General features: G+C 42.6%; 1 long non-coding RNA gene across 5 annotated transcripts; it reads left to right on the forward strand.

Moving 5' to 3' along the window:
• Positions 1–9601: 9601 nt before the first annotated feature.
• On the forward strand, positions 9602–15378 carry LOC119317106. Of its 5 annotated transcripts, none has more exons than XR_005153520.1 (4): positions 9602–9782; positions 12083–12165; positions 14264–14376; positions 14706–15378. It is a non-coding gene; the product is annotated as an uncharacterized LOC119317106 (long non-coding RNA). The 5 variants fall into 5 exon arrangements; XR_005153522.1 differs by having other exon boundaries at positions 14279–14376; XR_005153519.1 differs by lacking the exon at positions 12083–12165 and having other exon boundaries at positions 9606–9782.
• The last annotated feature ends 998 nt before the right edge of the window (positions 15379–16376 follow it).

Genomic DNA, 16376 nt, shown 5'->3' on the forward strand with positions numbered 1-16376 from the left:
TATACTTTGCTTTCTTTTAGTTTCCTATTATTTTAGTTTTAGTAAATTACCAAAGTGGCACCTAAATAGGATTTTACAAATTATGCCACTGCCACAATAGTTTAATACTTATAACAATTTAGTTTTGAAAATGTTTATTATTTTTAAAGCATTAAAATAATTGTTTTTTCTACTCTTTTATTCATTTAACAGTATTTAAACATTTTATAAAAGTGTGGTTTCTCCACCATAATTATCTATGCAATATTTGGTTCACTCCGAACATTTTAGTTTTAATATTTGAAAACTTTTATTGTTTGCCTATTTTTGAATTTGAATTTGAATCGGTTTCGAACTAACTCGAGATTAGCAACTATAAACGAGGTGACGTGGCACCATTAGCAGAGGATCACTGTAGCTTAATTACCCGGGCGTCACAGACTGCTTGGCTGCAGGTGTTGTGAGTGTGTGAGCGGTGACTAGAGCAGGGGCACGAGCTCAAGCTCGAACTCGAGATCGTCCATGGCGGACGAACTCGGGGCGAAAGGATCGGCGACTACGAGGCGGAAAACTACAGGGAAAGAAGTTGGGAGGTGTGGATCTTCACCATGGGGCTGTTGGCGGGGAAGCAACGGAGACGACGTAGCGAGGCGTAGACCGGCGTTGTCTGTGAAGAAGAGGTAGCAGAGGAAGAAGATGATGACGCGGCGTAGTGGAGGCGAGCTAGGGCGGGGAAGACGTCTGAATGGAAGTAGTCGACCTCGAGGAAGAAGTTGGACATACCGGAGATGACTGTGGTGGCCTTCGTCCACGTAGGCAATGGCGAAGCTCTCGGTGGTGCTCTTTGTTCTCCGTCTCTTGAGGAAGAAGGAGAAACAGGGGAAGGGAAAAGGGTGGCGGCGGCGAGAGGGAAACCCTAGGGGATGGGTGCGGATGTGGAAGGGGGTTAAATAGGGGCTTGGGCACGACCAGGTCGCCACCGTGGCCATGTGTGATGCCCTGGTGCAAAGTTACTATGAGCGAGAGGGGGAGCGTGAGGTGGAAGAAAAGGATGGCAACGGTAGGCTGGCAGGTGGGGTTGCGAGGGTGCAATGCTAGAAATTACCGGGGAGGCGCTAATGTGGGCTGCGGGTTTGCTGGGAGCAACTGGGCCAAGTGTGATGCGGCTGGGAGAGCCCTTTCCCTTTATTTCTCCTTCTGAAAATTTAAATATCCAGGTTTAGAAAAGGAAAAGGCCATGGTGTTTGGTAGGGAAGTAGGATGATATAAAAATATATATGAGATCTTGGGCTTAAGACCTATTTGAATAAAATGGTTTGGGCATTTTTAGAGATATAAAAATAATTCAAGTTTGAATTAAATTCAAACTTGAGCCATTTTTTAACCCAACCAAAACATTTTCAAATAAGCTGAAAATTGACAGAGAGGATGTAAGCATGGTGAACTAGCATTAGGAAAAGAGTGAACATTAATGGGGGCAGGGAAGAACTCACTTGCATACAGAATTAAAAGAATAGGAAGAAGAAGATGATGGTGCATGGCTAGGTTTGAGAGAGATAGCAAAGGGGTTTAAGAACAACACCATACATAGAGCAAGTAAAACAACAAGGTGAATCTCACAATGCACATGATGAGCATGATGAAATGCAAAATGACAAGGGCACAAATGCAATATGACAATGATGGGCATGACAATGCAATATAACCGAATGATGAACATGATACAAGAAGCAAAATATGACAATGGCACTCATCAATCATGGCAACAAATAGTTGAAACACGCAACGACAACGAGATAAATGGAAGGCATTTGGAGCGTCGGTCTCGGGGCGTTACATGCAGGCCTCACCACCTTCATCCACGACCAACGCGAACAATATTTCTTACTCACCAATATATTTGTGCAAAACTTTCATTTCCATGCTAGGAGCTCACCACCTACGGTGGAATTTTATTTATATGATGAGCATAAGGAGATGTCACTTTGTGATTTTTGTCGGGTTTGTTTGATCCCTTTCGAGGGCAGTGTAGAGGAACCACATCGTGATGGTGTGGAAGGGTTTATTGATACAATTGCTGTACGGGAAACGAGAAAAGTTTTTGATGCAAGAATTACTAGCATACATTTTCCTGTTTTATGTTACTTCGCAATATTTGCTAGTAGATGCTTAAGTGGTCGCGGAAACTGCGGCAACCTTAGTGCCCATGATATTGTTATTTTGTGCCATGCCTCGTTCCGTGATGACACATTTAGTATAAGTGCTATTTTTGCAAAGCGGTTAAATCTTAACCGTACTAAGGGCCCCGTCCTTGGAGGCATCTTCGCCTCGCGCCTCGCTGCACACTTTAACATACCTATTAGGTATTATGAGAAGGAAAAGAAGTTGTTCCCTCCTGTTTTTCTAGACTATAAGAGTATGGTAGTACATGATTTTATCGTTAAGAATAAGGAAAAGGTGCTTAAGTACAAGCTGATATTTCATAAAAATCACCCTGAGACTATTACTTTCCCTGCTCCTTCCTTGTTTGACTTATCTGCAGGCAAGTACCTTGTTCCGCCGGAGACCATTCATGCCTACCGAAACCCCGCACCAGCTACAGAGCCAGAGCCGGAACCACAATTTGATCCTCATCGACAGTCTGTTTATCAGTGGAATCCGGAAGGGATCGCCAACCAGTGACACCAGGGGGATTCTTCTCAGTACGACCCCAACTACAACTTTGGATATCCGCTAGGCCAGTCGTGGCCATAGACCAACTTAGGCCAAAAGCCTAAGCTTGTGGGAGTACGTATTTCTCACCGACATTACATTCATGTTCACACACTCATGCTAATTGCCGGTGCTCATACTTTTTCACTGAATCATCCATGCTAGTTTATTTTCTCTTTTTATGCTTTCTTCTTGTGTGTTTGATAAACCTTAAGAAAAACCAAAAAAATTAGTTGTAGCTTTTAGCTAGTTTACTTTCTTGCTTGTAGTAGTAATTAAAAGAAAACTCAAAAAGATTTCATGTTCTTTTTTTGCTTGTTGGGAGCTTTCTCATGTAAATAGTTTTACTTCTTTTCTTTTCTTTGGGGGTCGAGAGGATAAAACCATGATTAAAATGATTGAGTGGCTCTCATATGCATTATTGTTGATCTAACAAAGATCCCATATTACCTTGTCTTCTCTCTTGAATTGAATGCTTGCAGATTCCATCTTAGTCCAATGCACGTGCACTATTATTATTATCCACACTATTCAGTCGTGCAAGTGAAAGACAATAATGATCATATGATGAACTTATTGAGATGAGAAAAGCTGGTATGAACTCGACCTCTCTTGTTTTTGTAAATATGATTAGTTCATCGTTCCTGATTCAACCTATTATGAAAGAAACATGTTTGTAATGACAATTAGAGATTATAGTTGCTTATGCCATGCTTAATTAGCTAGGAGCTTATAATGGTTTACCTTGCGTGCCAACATGCTATTAAAATGGTTGTGATGTGGTATGATAGGATGGTATCCTATTTTGAATGATTCAAGTGGCTTGACTTGGCACATGTTCACGCATGTAGTTGAAACAAAATCAACATAGCCTCTATGATATTTATGTTCATGGTGCATTATATCCTACTCATGCTCGCATTCGATTTTGATTAATTTTAATGCATGTTCATGACTGTTGTCGCTCTCTAGCTGGTCGCTTCCCAGTCTTTTTCTAGCCTTCACTTGTACTAAGCGGGAATACTACTTGTGCATCCAATTCCATAAACCCCAAAGTTGTTCCATATGAGTCCACCATATCTACCTATATACGGTATCTACCTGCCGTTCCAAGTAAATTTGTATGTGCCAAACTCTAAACCTTCAAATAAACATTCTGTTTTGTATGCTCGAATAGCTCATGTATCAACTATGGTTGTCTGTATCTTCCATGCTAGGAGGGTTATTCTCAAGAGGAGTGGACTCCGCTCCTCACTCACGAGAACATGGCTGGTCACCGGGATGCCCAGTCCCATGCTTTATGCAAATCAAATCAAAATAACTGCAAACAAAACTCCCCCAGGATTGTTGTTAGTTGGAGGCACTCGTTGTTTTGAGCAAGGCATGGATTGATGCTTGTTGGTGGAGGGCGAGTATAAACTTTACCATTCTGTTTGGGAATCGCCTATAATGTGTGTAGCATGGAAGATATCGAGATCTCTCGGTTGTTATGTTGACAATGAAAGTATATCGCTCAAAATATTATTCATATCTATTTCAAAACCGAGCTCTGGTACCTCTACAAATCCCTACTTCCCTCTGCGAAGGGCCTATCCATTTACTTTTATGTTGAGTCATCATCCTCTTATTAAAAAGCACCAGTTGGAGAGCACCGCTGTCATTTGCATCCATTACTGTTAGTTTACATTGAGTATGACTTGACTGGATCTCTTTTACCATGAATTACAATGTCTAGTCAGTCCTTGATCTTTAAAGGTGCTCTGCATTTATGTTTTGTGGTCTCAGAAAGGGCTAGCGAGATACCATCTTGTCATATCATATTATGATTGTTTTGAGAAAGTGTTGTCATCCGAGATTTATTATTATTGCTCGCTAGTTAATTATGTCATTGATATGAGTAAACATGAGACCTAAGTGTTATTGTGAATATGATTAGTTCATAATCGTTGCTGCAAACTTGAATGCCGGCTTTACATATTTACAACAACAAGAGCAAACAGAGTTTGTAGAAGTTTTTCTTTATCACTTTCAGCTTATCAACTGAATTGCTTGAGGACAAGCAAATGTTTAAGCTTGGGGAGTTGATACGTCTCCGTCGTGTCTACTTTTCCAAACACTTTTTCCCTTGTTTTGGACTCTAACTTGCATGCTTTGAATGGAACTAACCTGGACTGACGCTGTTTTCAGCAGAATTGCCATGGTGTTATTTTTGTGCAGAAATAAAAGTTCTTGGAATGACCTGAAAATCAACGGAGAATTATTTTGGAATATATAAAAATACTAGAAGAAAGATCCACGCCAGGGGGCCCACACCCTGTCCACGAGGGTGGGGGGCGCGCCCTACCCCCCTGGGCGCGCCCCCCTGCCTTGTGGGCCCCCTAATGCTCCACCGACCTCAACCTTGACTCCATATATTCACTTTCGGGGAGAAAAAAATCAGGGAGAAGGATTCATCGTGTTTTATGATACGGAGCCGCCGCCAAGCCCTAAACTCTTTCGGGAGGGCTGATCTGGAGTCCGTTCGGGGCTCCAGAGAGGGGAATCCGTCGCCATCGTCATCATCAACCTTCCTTCATCACCAATTTCATGATGCTCACCGTCGTGCGTGAGTAATTCCATCGTAGGCTTGCTGGACGGTGATGGGTTGGATGAGATTTATCATGTAATCGAGTTAGTTTTGTTAGGGTTTGATCCCTAGTATCCACTATGTTCTGAGATTGATATTTCTATGACTTTGCTATGCTTAATGCTTGTCACTAGGGCCCGAGTGCCATGATTTCAGATCTGAACCTATTATGTTTTCATCAATATATGAGAGTTCTAGATCCTATCTTGCAAGTCTATAGTCACCTATTATGTGTTATGATCCGTTAACCCCGAAGTAATAATAATCGGGATACTTACTGGTGATGACCGTAGTTTGAGGAGTTCATGTATTCACTATGTGTTAATGCTTTGGTCCAGTACTCTATTAAAAGGAGGCCTTAATATCCCTTAGTTTTCAATAGGACCCCACTGCTACGGGAGGATAGGACAAAAGATGTCATGCAAGTTCTTTTCCATAAGCACGTATGACTATATTCGGAATACATGTCTACATTATATTGATGAACTGGAGCTAGTTCGGTGTCACCCTAGGTTATGACTATTACATGATCGATCGCATCCGGCATAATTCTCCATCACCGATCCAATGCCTACAAGCTTTTTCATATATTGTTCTTCGCTTATTTACTTTTCTGTTACTACTGTTACAATCACTACAAAACCCAAAAATATTACTTTTGCTACCATTACCTTTTACCACTGTTACCACTACTATCATATTACTTTGCTACTAAACACTTTGCTGAATATATTAAGTTATCCAGGTGTGGTTGAATTGACAACTCATCTGCTAATACTTGAGAATATTCTTTGGCTCCCCTTGTGTCGAATCAATAAATTTGGGTTGAATACTCTACCCTCAAAAACTGTTGCGATCCCCTATACTTGTGGGTTATCAACGATTGTCCCCTTGTCCCGCATGAAAACACCTAGCCCACGCAAAAACTAGTCCACCCTGCATCTCATCCTCGTTTCTCCTTTCGATCTATCCCTAGGGCTAACTAAAGGTTGAGCTTGTTCAACATCTTCTTCGACCGAGGGTTGAGCTTGTTGTCGCCTCGGTCGTCGCCCCTGCCCGTCTCCTAGCCCAAGCAACCGCCAGGAGAGGGCCTCGTGCCCTATGAAGGGACGCGGCCGCCACAAAGCCACGATTGATCACCAAGGACAAGGACATGTATTTGATCTGGACGGAGCCGTCGTGGTGGTCGTCGCGCTCGAAGGGGTTCAGGGATACGAGGGCTAGATACGCCGCTGCTTCCTGCGATCATCACCATATTGGTCCAACACGAAGTTGTGGTTGATCACCATGGACATGTACTCGATCTGGACAGCGCTCGACGGGATTCATGTCACGCGGCGCGCTCTGCGTGATTACGCTATACAATGCTTGCTAATCGTGTCATTGAGCAATCGGATTCTCGTTCCCAGTCTCGCTCCAACACGCGGTGGTGCTCCCCACACTCGGGCTGCTCGAGCTCGAGGATAATCTCAAGAATGAAAAAAAAGATACTTCTCAAGGATGAAGAAGAAGATTGATTATGTCCACAAAGAAAGAGATGGCGCAGTTTTCTTGTTTATTGCTCAATCGATCAAGGCATCCAACTTTAAAGTAAATGACGGTATCAACAATCAGATTACAAACATTCGGTACAATCAGACAAGAAGTGCCATTCTTTTTTTTTGTTGAGGAAAATATACCTTGACGTCCCGGCTCTAGGAAGCGTTATAATGGAGTGTGAGATAAAAAATGTGCTGAAAATCTATTTTTCTTGTTTCTACATAGCAGGAAGCATGATCAAGTACAAGTAGTGATGAATACAAAGAAATAAAATGCTCACACGTGTAGATACATGTGAGTTTTGATGCAAGTAATGTTGGTGCTAGTTTGCTAGTAATTTGTATTCATGAAGTAAGTTGAACACAACTAACATTTCAAAGAAAGAATAACAAGTTATTTGAAGAAAGAGCCTACAGACAATTGTAGAATAATGTTTAGTCCTTAATAGGTGTGCAAGTAACAAACCAGTGTGTATATACCTTATGTTAACATGTTGCTGCATATCATGATGATAAGAATCTTGCTACGTTCATGAATCCAATTCCAACTATTTCCTTACCTGCTCTTGATTTGTCCTTTCCCCTCTTCAAGTGTGAAAAAATCATGGATCCTGATAAGTGTCACACGTGTGGGTTGAAGGAGGTCAGACCAAACGCCAACACACACATGAAAACAGATGATGTCAGCGGGAGTCTTTTGAGTTTTTCAAACTTTGAAATGCTTTATTTCTTAAATGAAAAATCCGATTGAATATCCCGTTTCACCATTAAATCCGCCGCGACGAAGACTTTAAAACTAGATCCCATATTGATATATTTTGATGATATTTTTTGGCGGTCAAAAGTTGTCATGTCTATTGCATATAAATTGTCATGGTGTTTACACTGGAGTTGCCGTCATATGTTTCATCTACTTTTTCTTCTACGTTTAAAGTAAATTTTGACATTTTATAAAAAAGAGAATTAAAAAACTAAACTTCCCATGGTGAATTACTAAATTTTGTCATGATCCATGAAATAATTTGGACATGGTTCATAATTAAAAAATCCGTCATCAATTACTTTAAAAATGCATGATCAATGACTTAAATTTGCCATGGACCAGAAACTAAAATCGCCATGGTGAATTACTTAAATTTTTTACATACACTAAAATTTGCCATGGTTCATACAAAAAATAATTTTCATGGTGAAAATACCAAAATTGTCATGATTTATAAACTAAAATTGCCATGATGAATTACTAAAAAATGTCATGATCCATGAATTAAATTGTCGTGGTTAATTCCTTAAAACAGCCATGATAAATTAATAAAATTTACCATAAAAAGTAGTTGAAGTAAAATGGTAGCTTTAAATCTAGAAAAAAATGATAAAACATAACATGACAACTTTAGTGTAAACACCATGGCAACTTCAGTGTAACATCATGCCAACTTTTGACCCAAAAAAAGTCGTTGAAACATATCAATGTGAGATTTAGTTTTGAAGATCTCATTAAGACTAATTTAATGATGAAAACAAATTTTTAATCGGATTTTTATTTAGGAGATAAAACATTTTTAAGTCTGAAAAACCAAAAAGATTCCGCTGATGTCATCTGTTTAATGTGGAAAAATGGATGGTAATTAGGGTGTTTGGACCATGTTGCTTTGTGCCACACGTGTGACACTTATCATTTGGGAAAATCATCAACCAGGGTTTGCGGCAACCCAACGTGTCCATCGATCGGGATCCTAGCCAGCCCCAGTGGCTCCCTCCATTATCATTGCCGTTTGGAGAAGGACGCAGACACATGCGACGTGATCATCGGCCACGACGAGGCGGACAAATCCGGCAGCTCTCGCCTCGCATTCTTCGCCGCTGCACACGACCACCACATGCGTTTAAAGCTAGCTAGGGCTCGTCATCGACGGGAGAAGAGATCGATCTAGTCTAGATAGATGGATCTTCGCTCCAACGTTTTTGGTGTGGCAGGTGGCAACGGTGAACCCTAGAAGATGATACATGACCAGGCAAGGGGTCGTGCGACTTGTTTTTTTGTGGGTGAAAAAAAACAAGTGGTAGATGATGGGGATGGGATGAAAAAACAGACAAAATTAAACTCTAAAGACGAAGCTACCAAGTCCCACTCTAAAAGTAGAGATAATCACTAATGCTTAGAAAAATCACAGTTTATTTTTCTAAGCAACTTAAGCACAATGCATCCCATAAACCCATCCCGAACAAATCCTTCAAATCCGATCGTCCTGAATTTTTGTGAGATCCCGATTTCGCGAGTCCATTTCCTCTATATCGAGATTTCGCTCGGTTTTGAAGGCTCACCTCTCCTTTGACGGGAGTGAAGTTTCAGTCCCAACCACTTTCCTCGCAACGGCGCCATGGCTTCCCGAGCCAAATTCTGGTCAAATCTCACCGCCGCCGCCCCATGCGAGCTGTCGCACGTCGCTGTCCCCTCCCGCGAGCTAGCTAAGCTAGCTGCCGCCACAAGCTAGCTAGCTGCTGCCTGCTCGTCACATTCATCCCTGTGGTCTTTATCTTGCTCCTAGGCGGCGCCGTCATCGGCAAGACACACGCTCCTCCTCTGTCCCTCACGAGATCCTCGCGGTGGGAGCAGTCTAGATGGATTCAATTGTAATTTAACTGATGTTTTTTGAGGTTTGTGCAATTTTATCAGGACAATAAAATATTTTACGGAATCTGTTCTGCCGGAACAAAAGTGATATTAAAAAATGTTTTGCCGGTACTGGGTGTACGGGATGCTCTAAGGGCCAAAACTACTCGTCCGACACCTCCTTCCCATCGAAAAAAAACCTTCTTCCACGTCTTCGTCCAAGCTAGGGTTTCCTCTGCTGACCTCCGTCGTGCTTCCGGCCGCTACTTGCATCTCTCCGCCCTCCATTCATTCGACTCCTCGAGCCTATGAGGTAAGTTTAACGGGATTCCCTGACCAATCTGAGCGCGGTGGTCCTATCAATCCGGTCTTTGCTTCCCTGTCAATTTTGTTGTTCAATTGCGGCGTCGAGGATTCATGAGATTTTTCGTGACGCGATTTTGATCCCAAACAATTCCAAGTGATCCAAACAATTCCGAGTGCTATTACTTGTAGAGCCCCCTTCAATTTATGAATTGCGCATAGATCAGAATTCTAACTGCATCGTGCCTATCTTGATTACATCCTAATGGTGCATAATGACATGTTAGTAGTTTAGATAACCCCGTCTGTTGCAATCACCTCTAGACAGCATTGAAGACTCCCTGTACAACAGTCTGTCTATTTTCTATCTGCAACCCCCCAAAATTAGGAACTGAAAATAAACCTTGCACAGTCTGGCCGCCGCCGCTCCTCCACCCTAGTCAACGATGCGAGCACAGTCATAGTCCAGCGCAATGCTCTCCGATGACAAGGTGTGTGTTAGACAAGTAGTAAAAGCTATGTCCGTAGGCACCGCCGTCCTACGGTGCTCTGCCTAGCCAACAAGTTGAACATTGACGACGAGAAGGAGCATCAATCATGCTCTGCTGGCTCGCTGCTGTCCATCTAGCAGCGTTGGGTCTGCTAGGCACCATTGATGTCCTCCCACTGATTGGCAAGGCCTCGCACAACGAAGTCATAGGGCTGATGCTCTGTAGCAGAACATGTGCTCGCTGGCATCCATGGCAGATGCTCCTTGGCCGGCTAGTGGTGCCTCGGCGTCGACCCAAGCAGCGCAATGTCATGCAGGTCTCGCCGGAGTAGGCAGCGTAAAAAAGGAAAAGATATCGCCATGTTGGAGCACGGGATACGAGGGTTCGACAGACGAGATAAATGGTTGTTGATAAGGAGCGATATTTTTGGATATCGACTGTCTGAGGGATTATAGACACCCTCCTCCTCTCTCTTCATTCTCTCCCCTCCACCTAGATAAAAATCCCATGTGGCATGTGTTACAGACGGCTGAGTGGATGGTGTTGTATATTTTCCTAAGAAACAACATAAGTAGTCAACTTAGATTCAAAGTACAAATTTTTTAATCACAAGGACTTGGCTGTTTTCCAAACCACCCACCCCACAACATAAGGGGGCAAATTCACCACCCTGTAGAAATAGTGATTGCAATATCTACGGACAAATCCAACCAAACACGCTCTCGCATGCAACATCCCCACCAATCCTGTAATGCAGCCAACCCAGAAACATTTTCACTCAGCCATGTCCAACTGAAACGGGCGAGGGATGACCAAACATCCCTTACTGGCATGCACTCAGCTAGGCTCAAATTAGCCAGGATGGGGGTTATGTTAGCCATGTAGACTATATGTTCCCCAAAATCGCCGGTCTGGTTTGTTAGCTGATAATCTTGATCTCTAGCATTCCTAATCCCAGAAACAGTGTAAAGTTGGAAGTCATTGGCAGCCAATTTTAGCCATCCATCAACTCGTAGATCCATTCAACTAGTGAATGCATCCTGGTGTTCACCAATTTTAGCTCTCTTCGTGCAGGCAACTAAAAAGACGTATAGTCGCCCAGAAGTGCGCACTGGTGTCGTCACCGGTTGTATGATTGGGGAATTTTTCACCTGACAGATTAGTTAAAGAATAACGCCTTGTCATTCTTACTAAGTCGGCAATTAAAAGTGTACTGCATAGTTTTACCAAAAAATAATAATTTTTTTAAGAAGACAACTGTGCTATGTTGGATGCTATGCAGCTAAGGGTATTTATGGTATTTATTTTTACCAAAAAATATTCTTTGCAAAAAGTTAAGAATATTTATGGTTAAAATTCCAATTTTCTATCTTTTCATACAAATAGGTGTCCTTCCCTGATTTTTGCTTTAGCTTTAGCTCTATTGATGCTTGTAGCTTTGTACCTGCAAACTACATAAGCCAAATGTTTCGTGGATAGAATGAATTGAATTGTCTAAACCCTGTAATGTTCTCACTTACTTGGCATCTATATTGTATCATATATCTGATATTAGCTAAGTGAATGCTCTGATATTTATCTTGCTGCTACTTACTATTATGACACACTTCAACTGTTTAGCTGTTCCTGGTTCTTAATGTCTTCATGTATAATAGTATCATGGTGAGGTAGGTTGCCTTACTCATGTCTCATGCTTATGTGATTTTCAAATATTTGAAAAATGAATTTGCTTTAGCTGTGTAGTCATGACATTTGTGTTTCAGTGTCTGCGGAAATTTTAAACTACTTTCAGATAAACAAATTGCAATTTGCCTGTCAGATATGGCGAGCACAGCATGCTTTGTGATTGTCAGTAAGAATGATATCCCAATCTATGATGCTGAAGTTGGATCCGCTCCAAAAGTATGATTCGTTTAGTTTATTCCCTTTAGTAATTAATGTATATTCTACTCCACTTCTTACATTTGTGGTATTTTTATACGTGCCTTTGTTAAATATTCATTGTAGTTTTGTTCCCATATTCCTTTGCTACTGATGGAATCCACGATGCACATAATCTTGTATCTGAAAGTAGATCATGTATTAATGTGCACATGTATTGTTCATTACAGTATTATCACTTGTTTGCAACCTTACTTTATGGGACATCTACTGTCCATCCCATCTCGAGCAAGAATAAATTGTTCATCTGTATTATAAACATCAGCTTTACAGTTATTTTCTAAGATAACCAAATGATGAAAACTTGCAACTCTTGTGATCTTGTCACATTATTTCCCCCCTCATAGAGGCATAGTAACTAGTAAGTCCTCCTTTGGTTCATAGGATAGGGATTTTATAGGAATAGAAAAATCATAGGAAGTGAGATGACATGCATCTCAATTCCTTTAGAGAAAGAGATTTTATTTGGTGCATAGGATAGGAATTTTTCCATTGAGTCTAGGCTAATGTTTTTTTCCTTCAAAATGTGAAGAATTGATTCCTATCCTACATAGGAATAGGAATCCATTCCTATAAACTAAAGGACTTCAAAGGAATTTTTCCTTTGCAAATCCTATCATATAGAGTTCCGACAAAATTCCTGCAAACCAAAGGAGGCCTAACCTCTTCGTCTTGAGACTCGAGGTGGACTCTTAAATTCTATTTTATTGTAGACGCTTAGCAAAAATAATATATTTTTATAATACCTAGGACATGGATGTTATATGAACCAATGATCATGACAAGTTGTTACTACTACCAATGGCTTCCTCTTTTATTACTTCCTCCTTTACATACCCCTCTACCTCTGACAATCTTACTAATCAAATGGTACCCAGTTCATATCTGTAAATTTGTTCGATCGTTGACAAGGTTCAAAGAAAGGATGAGCCATTCACCGTGGATGCTAGAAATGTGAGATCAACCGAGAATGCATGCACCATTTCTCATATTTATATTTTGTACATGATTAACAGTAGAGGCATGCATTGCATTTACCTCTCCCTGTAGGTCATCCTATTAGCGTATGTTCAGTCAGTTGTTTCATGAGGACCCAATTTACTTCCTCTCGCAGAAAAGAAGATCAGGCTTATCAGCATCAGTTCATTTTGCATGCTGCATTAGATGTTGTTCAGGACCTTGCATGGGCTACAAGTTTAAAAAAAAAAAAGGAGGATGACCCCCGGCCTCTGCATATGGGCGATGCATACAGCCACTTTATTAATTATTCTCACAAGACCTTACAAAGTAATACAACAGTAAGACTAAAACCGCCGTCTAAGCATCTCTATCCAGCTGATGAAGGGGCGCAGATAGTCTGGGCCTAATACCAAACAGACATCGCAGCCAAATCTAACATCTAAGACCTGAGATCCCATCCAGGACGCCTGCCAGGCATGGGTCTCACCGGTCCGGCGTGCACTCAGATGCCGCCGCCGCCAACTGCCACCGCTCCATCTTCAGAAACGTACTGATGCATCAACCTTGCTCGGTCTAGCTATCGTTGACGCCACCACGGCGCCAAACGGCACCTCCTCCCTGCGCGCAAACAGCTGAGCACGTCGCGGTCGCCACTGATACACCTCAGCGCCATGCTGCCAGGTATCACCAGTCGACACAGCTTGAAGTCCTTGGAAGATTTGTCGTGCGTAGCACCTGCCGACCAGGCATGAAAAAGTGTAGCACCTGCCGGTCAGGCATGACTTGACATCACCACCGAAGCTCCGTGCAAGACGAAGCCGCTCCACCTCCTGCCTCTGACATCCAGCGCTGCTCCGCAAACGATGCTCCCAAAAGAGAGACGACACCGCAGTGCCGCCATCGTCCGATCTGGAACACCAGATCCTAGGGTTTCCCCTGGAGCAACCCCTTACTCCCCCAGACCATCTCATCTCCGTCCCTCCCCTGCCTCATTCAAACAAACAAGAGGAATAAATTTATATACACACGATTTTGTTTCAAGTTTCTGAGCATGTATTAGTCTATTTTGGATCCAATGTAACACAGGGCACTTTGCTAGTTGTTTTCTTAACAGCCAGTTCATCACATACTAGATTTATGTTGCTTCATGATTCACGGAGTGAAGATGGTATAAAAAGCTTCTTTCAGGAAGTTCACGAACTTTACATCAAGGTAAACTGTTAGCTGTGTACTGAGAAAGCTACATTTATTTTGATTGCTGTTCTAAACTAAGTCAGACATTCATATGAATATATATAAAAAATACACGCGTTGAAATGCCATCTTTAGATGATGGTGATGTGTTTCCTATGTTCTATGTCCATATCCTACTATTTGCAGCCGGATGAAAAAAACTTCATTAGTGTCGCATGAGCTCTTTTTATACGTCATAGAGCTGCACAAGGATCAGGATGTTGTCATGCATTCCATTCCAGCATTCTTCTTGCTTGCGCAGTCGTGCTAGATTTCTACTTATATTTCTGCATGTTTTTGCTGTGCAGATATTCCTTAATCCACTCTACTTGCCTGGTTCTCGCATCACATCCTCTCATTTCAATACCAAGGTCAGGGCTCTTGCAAGGAAATACCTGTAGCATGCACTCAGGTGGAAGATCCTGAAAATGAGCTAGTGCCATGATGCGCCAAAATGGTGCTCAACGGAGAGCTTTCTTTGCTTATTTCTGAGGCGTTTCCCCTGCCAACGTTTCAGCTTTTATGTTTATCTCCTTACCCCTGTCCTGTGCTGTTGTCTTGAGATACTCGAGTGTCGTAAGCTGAGCCCTGTTAAATTTACCTTGCACATCGATACTGCACCATTATATCTGTAGCCATGGCAGTGAAAGGAGATGGTGCCGCAGTATCATCACGAGCTGTATGAAGCATGGAAGCATATGCAGCGGCATTAATATTACAGGACACTGCAATGCAACTGACCAGCTGGTAGTGGTACTGTAGCTCCACTAAAAGGACCCCTGCAGAATCTCCGGAGAAAGGTCCTCGCACATCAGATGAATTCTATTCATAAATGAATCTGCAATTATCACTTGGGATTGTACTACCAAGGAAGAGCTGTCATTTGGCTGGAACCTTTTTTTTGTTTTTGTTTTGTGAAGACAAGACTTTGATTGATGATTATTTAACACAAACGGGTGTTATGTGCCATGAAATTTACCACGTCACCGTATTTGTTTCCTAAAGTACTTTTCTCGCGGTTGCCATTTTTTATTAGCATATAATCCACATATCGTAGTAGTCATTGATCAGAGGTTTCCTTATTAACGAAACAAAATGCGCATTGTGTTTTAGCACGGAGAGAATAGCAAACTGCAGGTGCGCGTGCAAAAAGTGTAGGCCGTCTTGTTACGCCTGGCTATTGTCCTAAACTTGTTCACGTGTGCGCATGCCGCTCCCCAGCAGAGGTGGAGGCGCAAAGCAGCTGAACCGACAGGAAACTTGGAGACTACAATTCTGGCGCACAGAAGAGCTAAGATCGTCCACATCTGGTAGATAACCATGCGTGCGTGCGTGCCTAGCTCGCTCGCTCACTCACTCGTCAATCATCGTCGACAGCCGAGGCGTGCTTAGCTGTTGCCATAAACTTGGCTCTAGCTCTCACCCATCAATCAATCGCTCGTCGACAGCTGAGCCGTGCAACCGCTATTGAGTCCATCTTTCTGAATCTACTGGTAGCTAGTGCATCAAGTCACCACAAGGCAAGGCAAATCCGGGGGGAGATTTGCTCAAGCACGCACACATGCATCGCGCCACAGATCCGGCAGAGCTCGGCAGCACACGCATGCAGCTCTGCAGTGCGGCGAGCCGGCGTGTGTGAGTCCCACTCTACTGATTAACTCCTCATCCAATCGAAACCTAGGAGCCAGCAAAAAGCTCATGCTCAGAAACAGTCCTTATCGCCTCCGTCTGAGCTGAGATTGCACAGTGGCGTTGCTGTAATCAGGTCTTGATTTACAGTTCAGAATTCAAGGGCCTGAATCAGCTGCGCCTGGATTGGCAGATGACAAAAACATGGAGTGTCTGTCCACTGCGGCCACAGTGCGATGGCCAACTTGGCTTTCACTGTCCCGGGATTATACCTGGCCAAACCTCGGGCCGGGCCGGGCCTAGCCAAGCCTGAGCCAAAAAACCTGGGCCCGAGCCCGGCCCGGCCATCG

The sequence above is a fragment of the Triticum dicoccoides genome, chromosome 6A (genome assembly GCF_002162155.2).
Source record: "Triticum dicoccoides isolate Atlit2015 ecotype Zavitan chromosome 6A, WEW_v2.0, whole genome shotgun sequence".
Taxonomy (NCBI): domain Eukaryota; kingdom Viridiplantae; phylum Streptophyta; class Magnoliopsida; order Poales; family Poaceae; genus Triticum; species Triticum dicoccoides.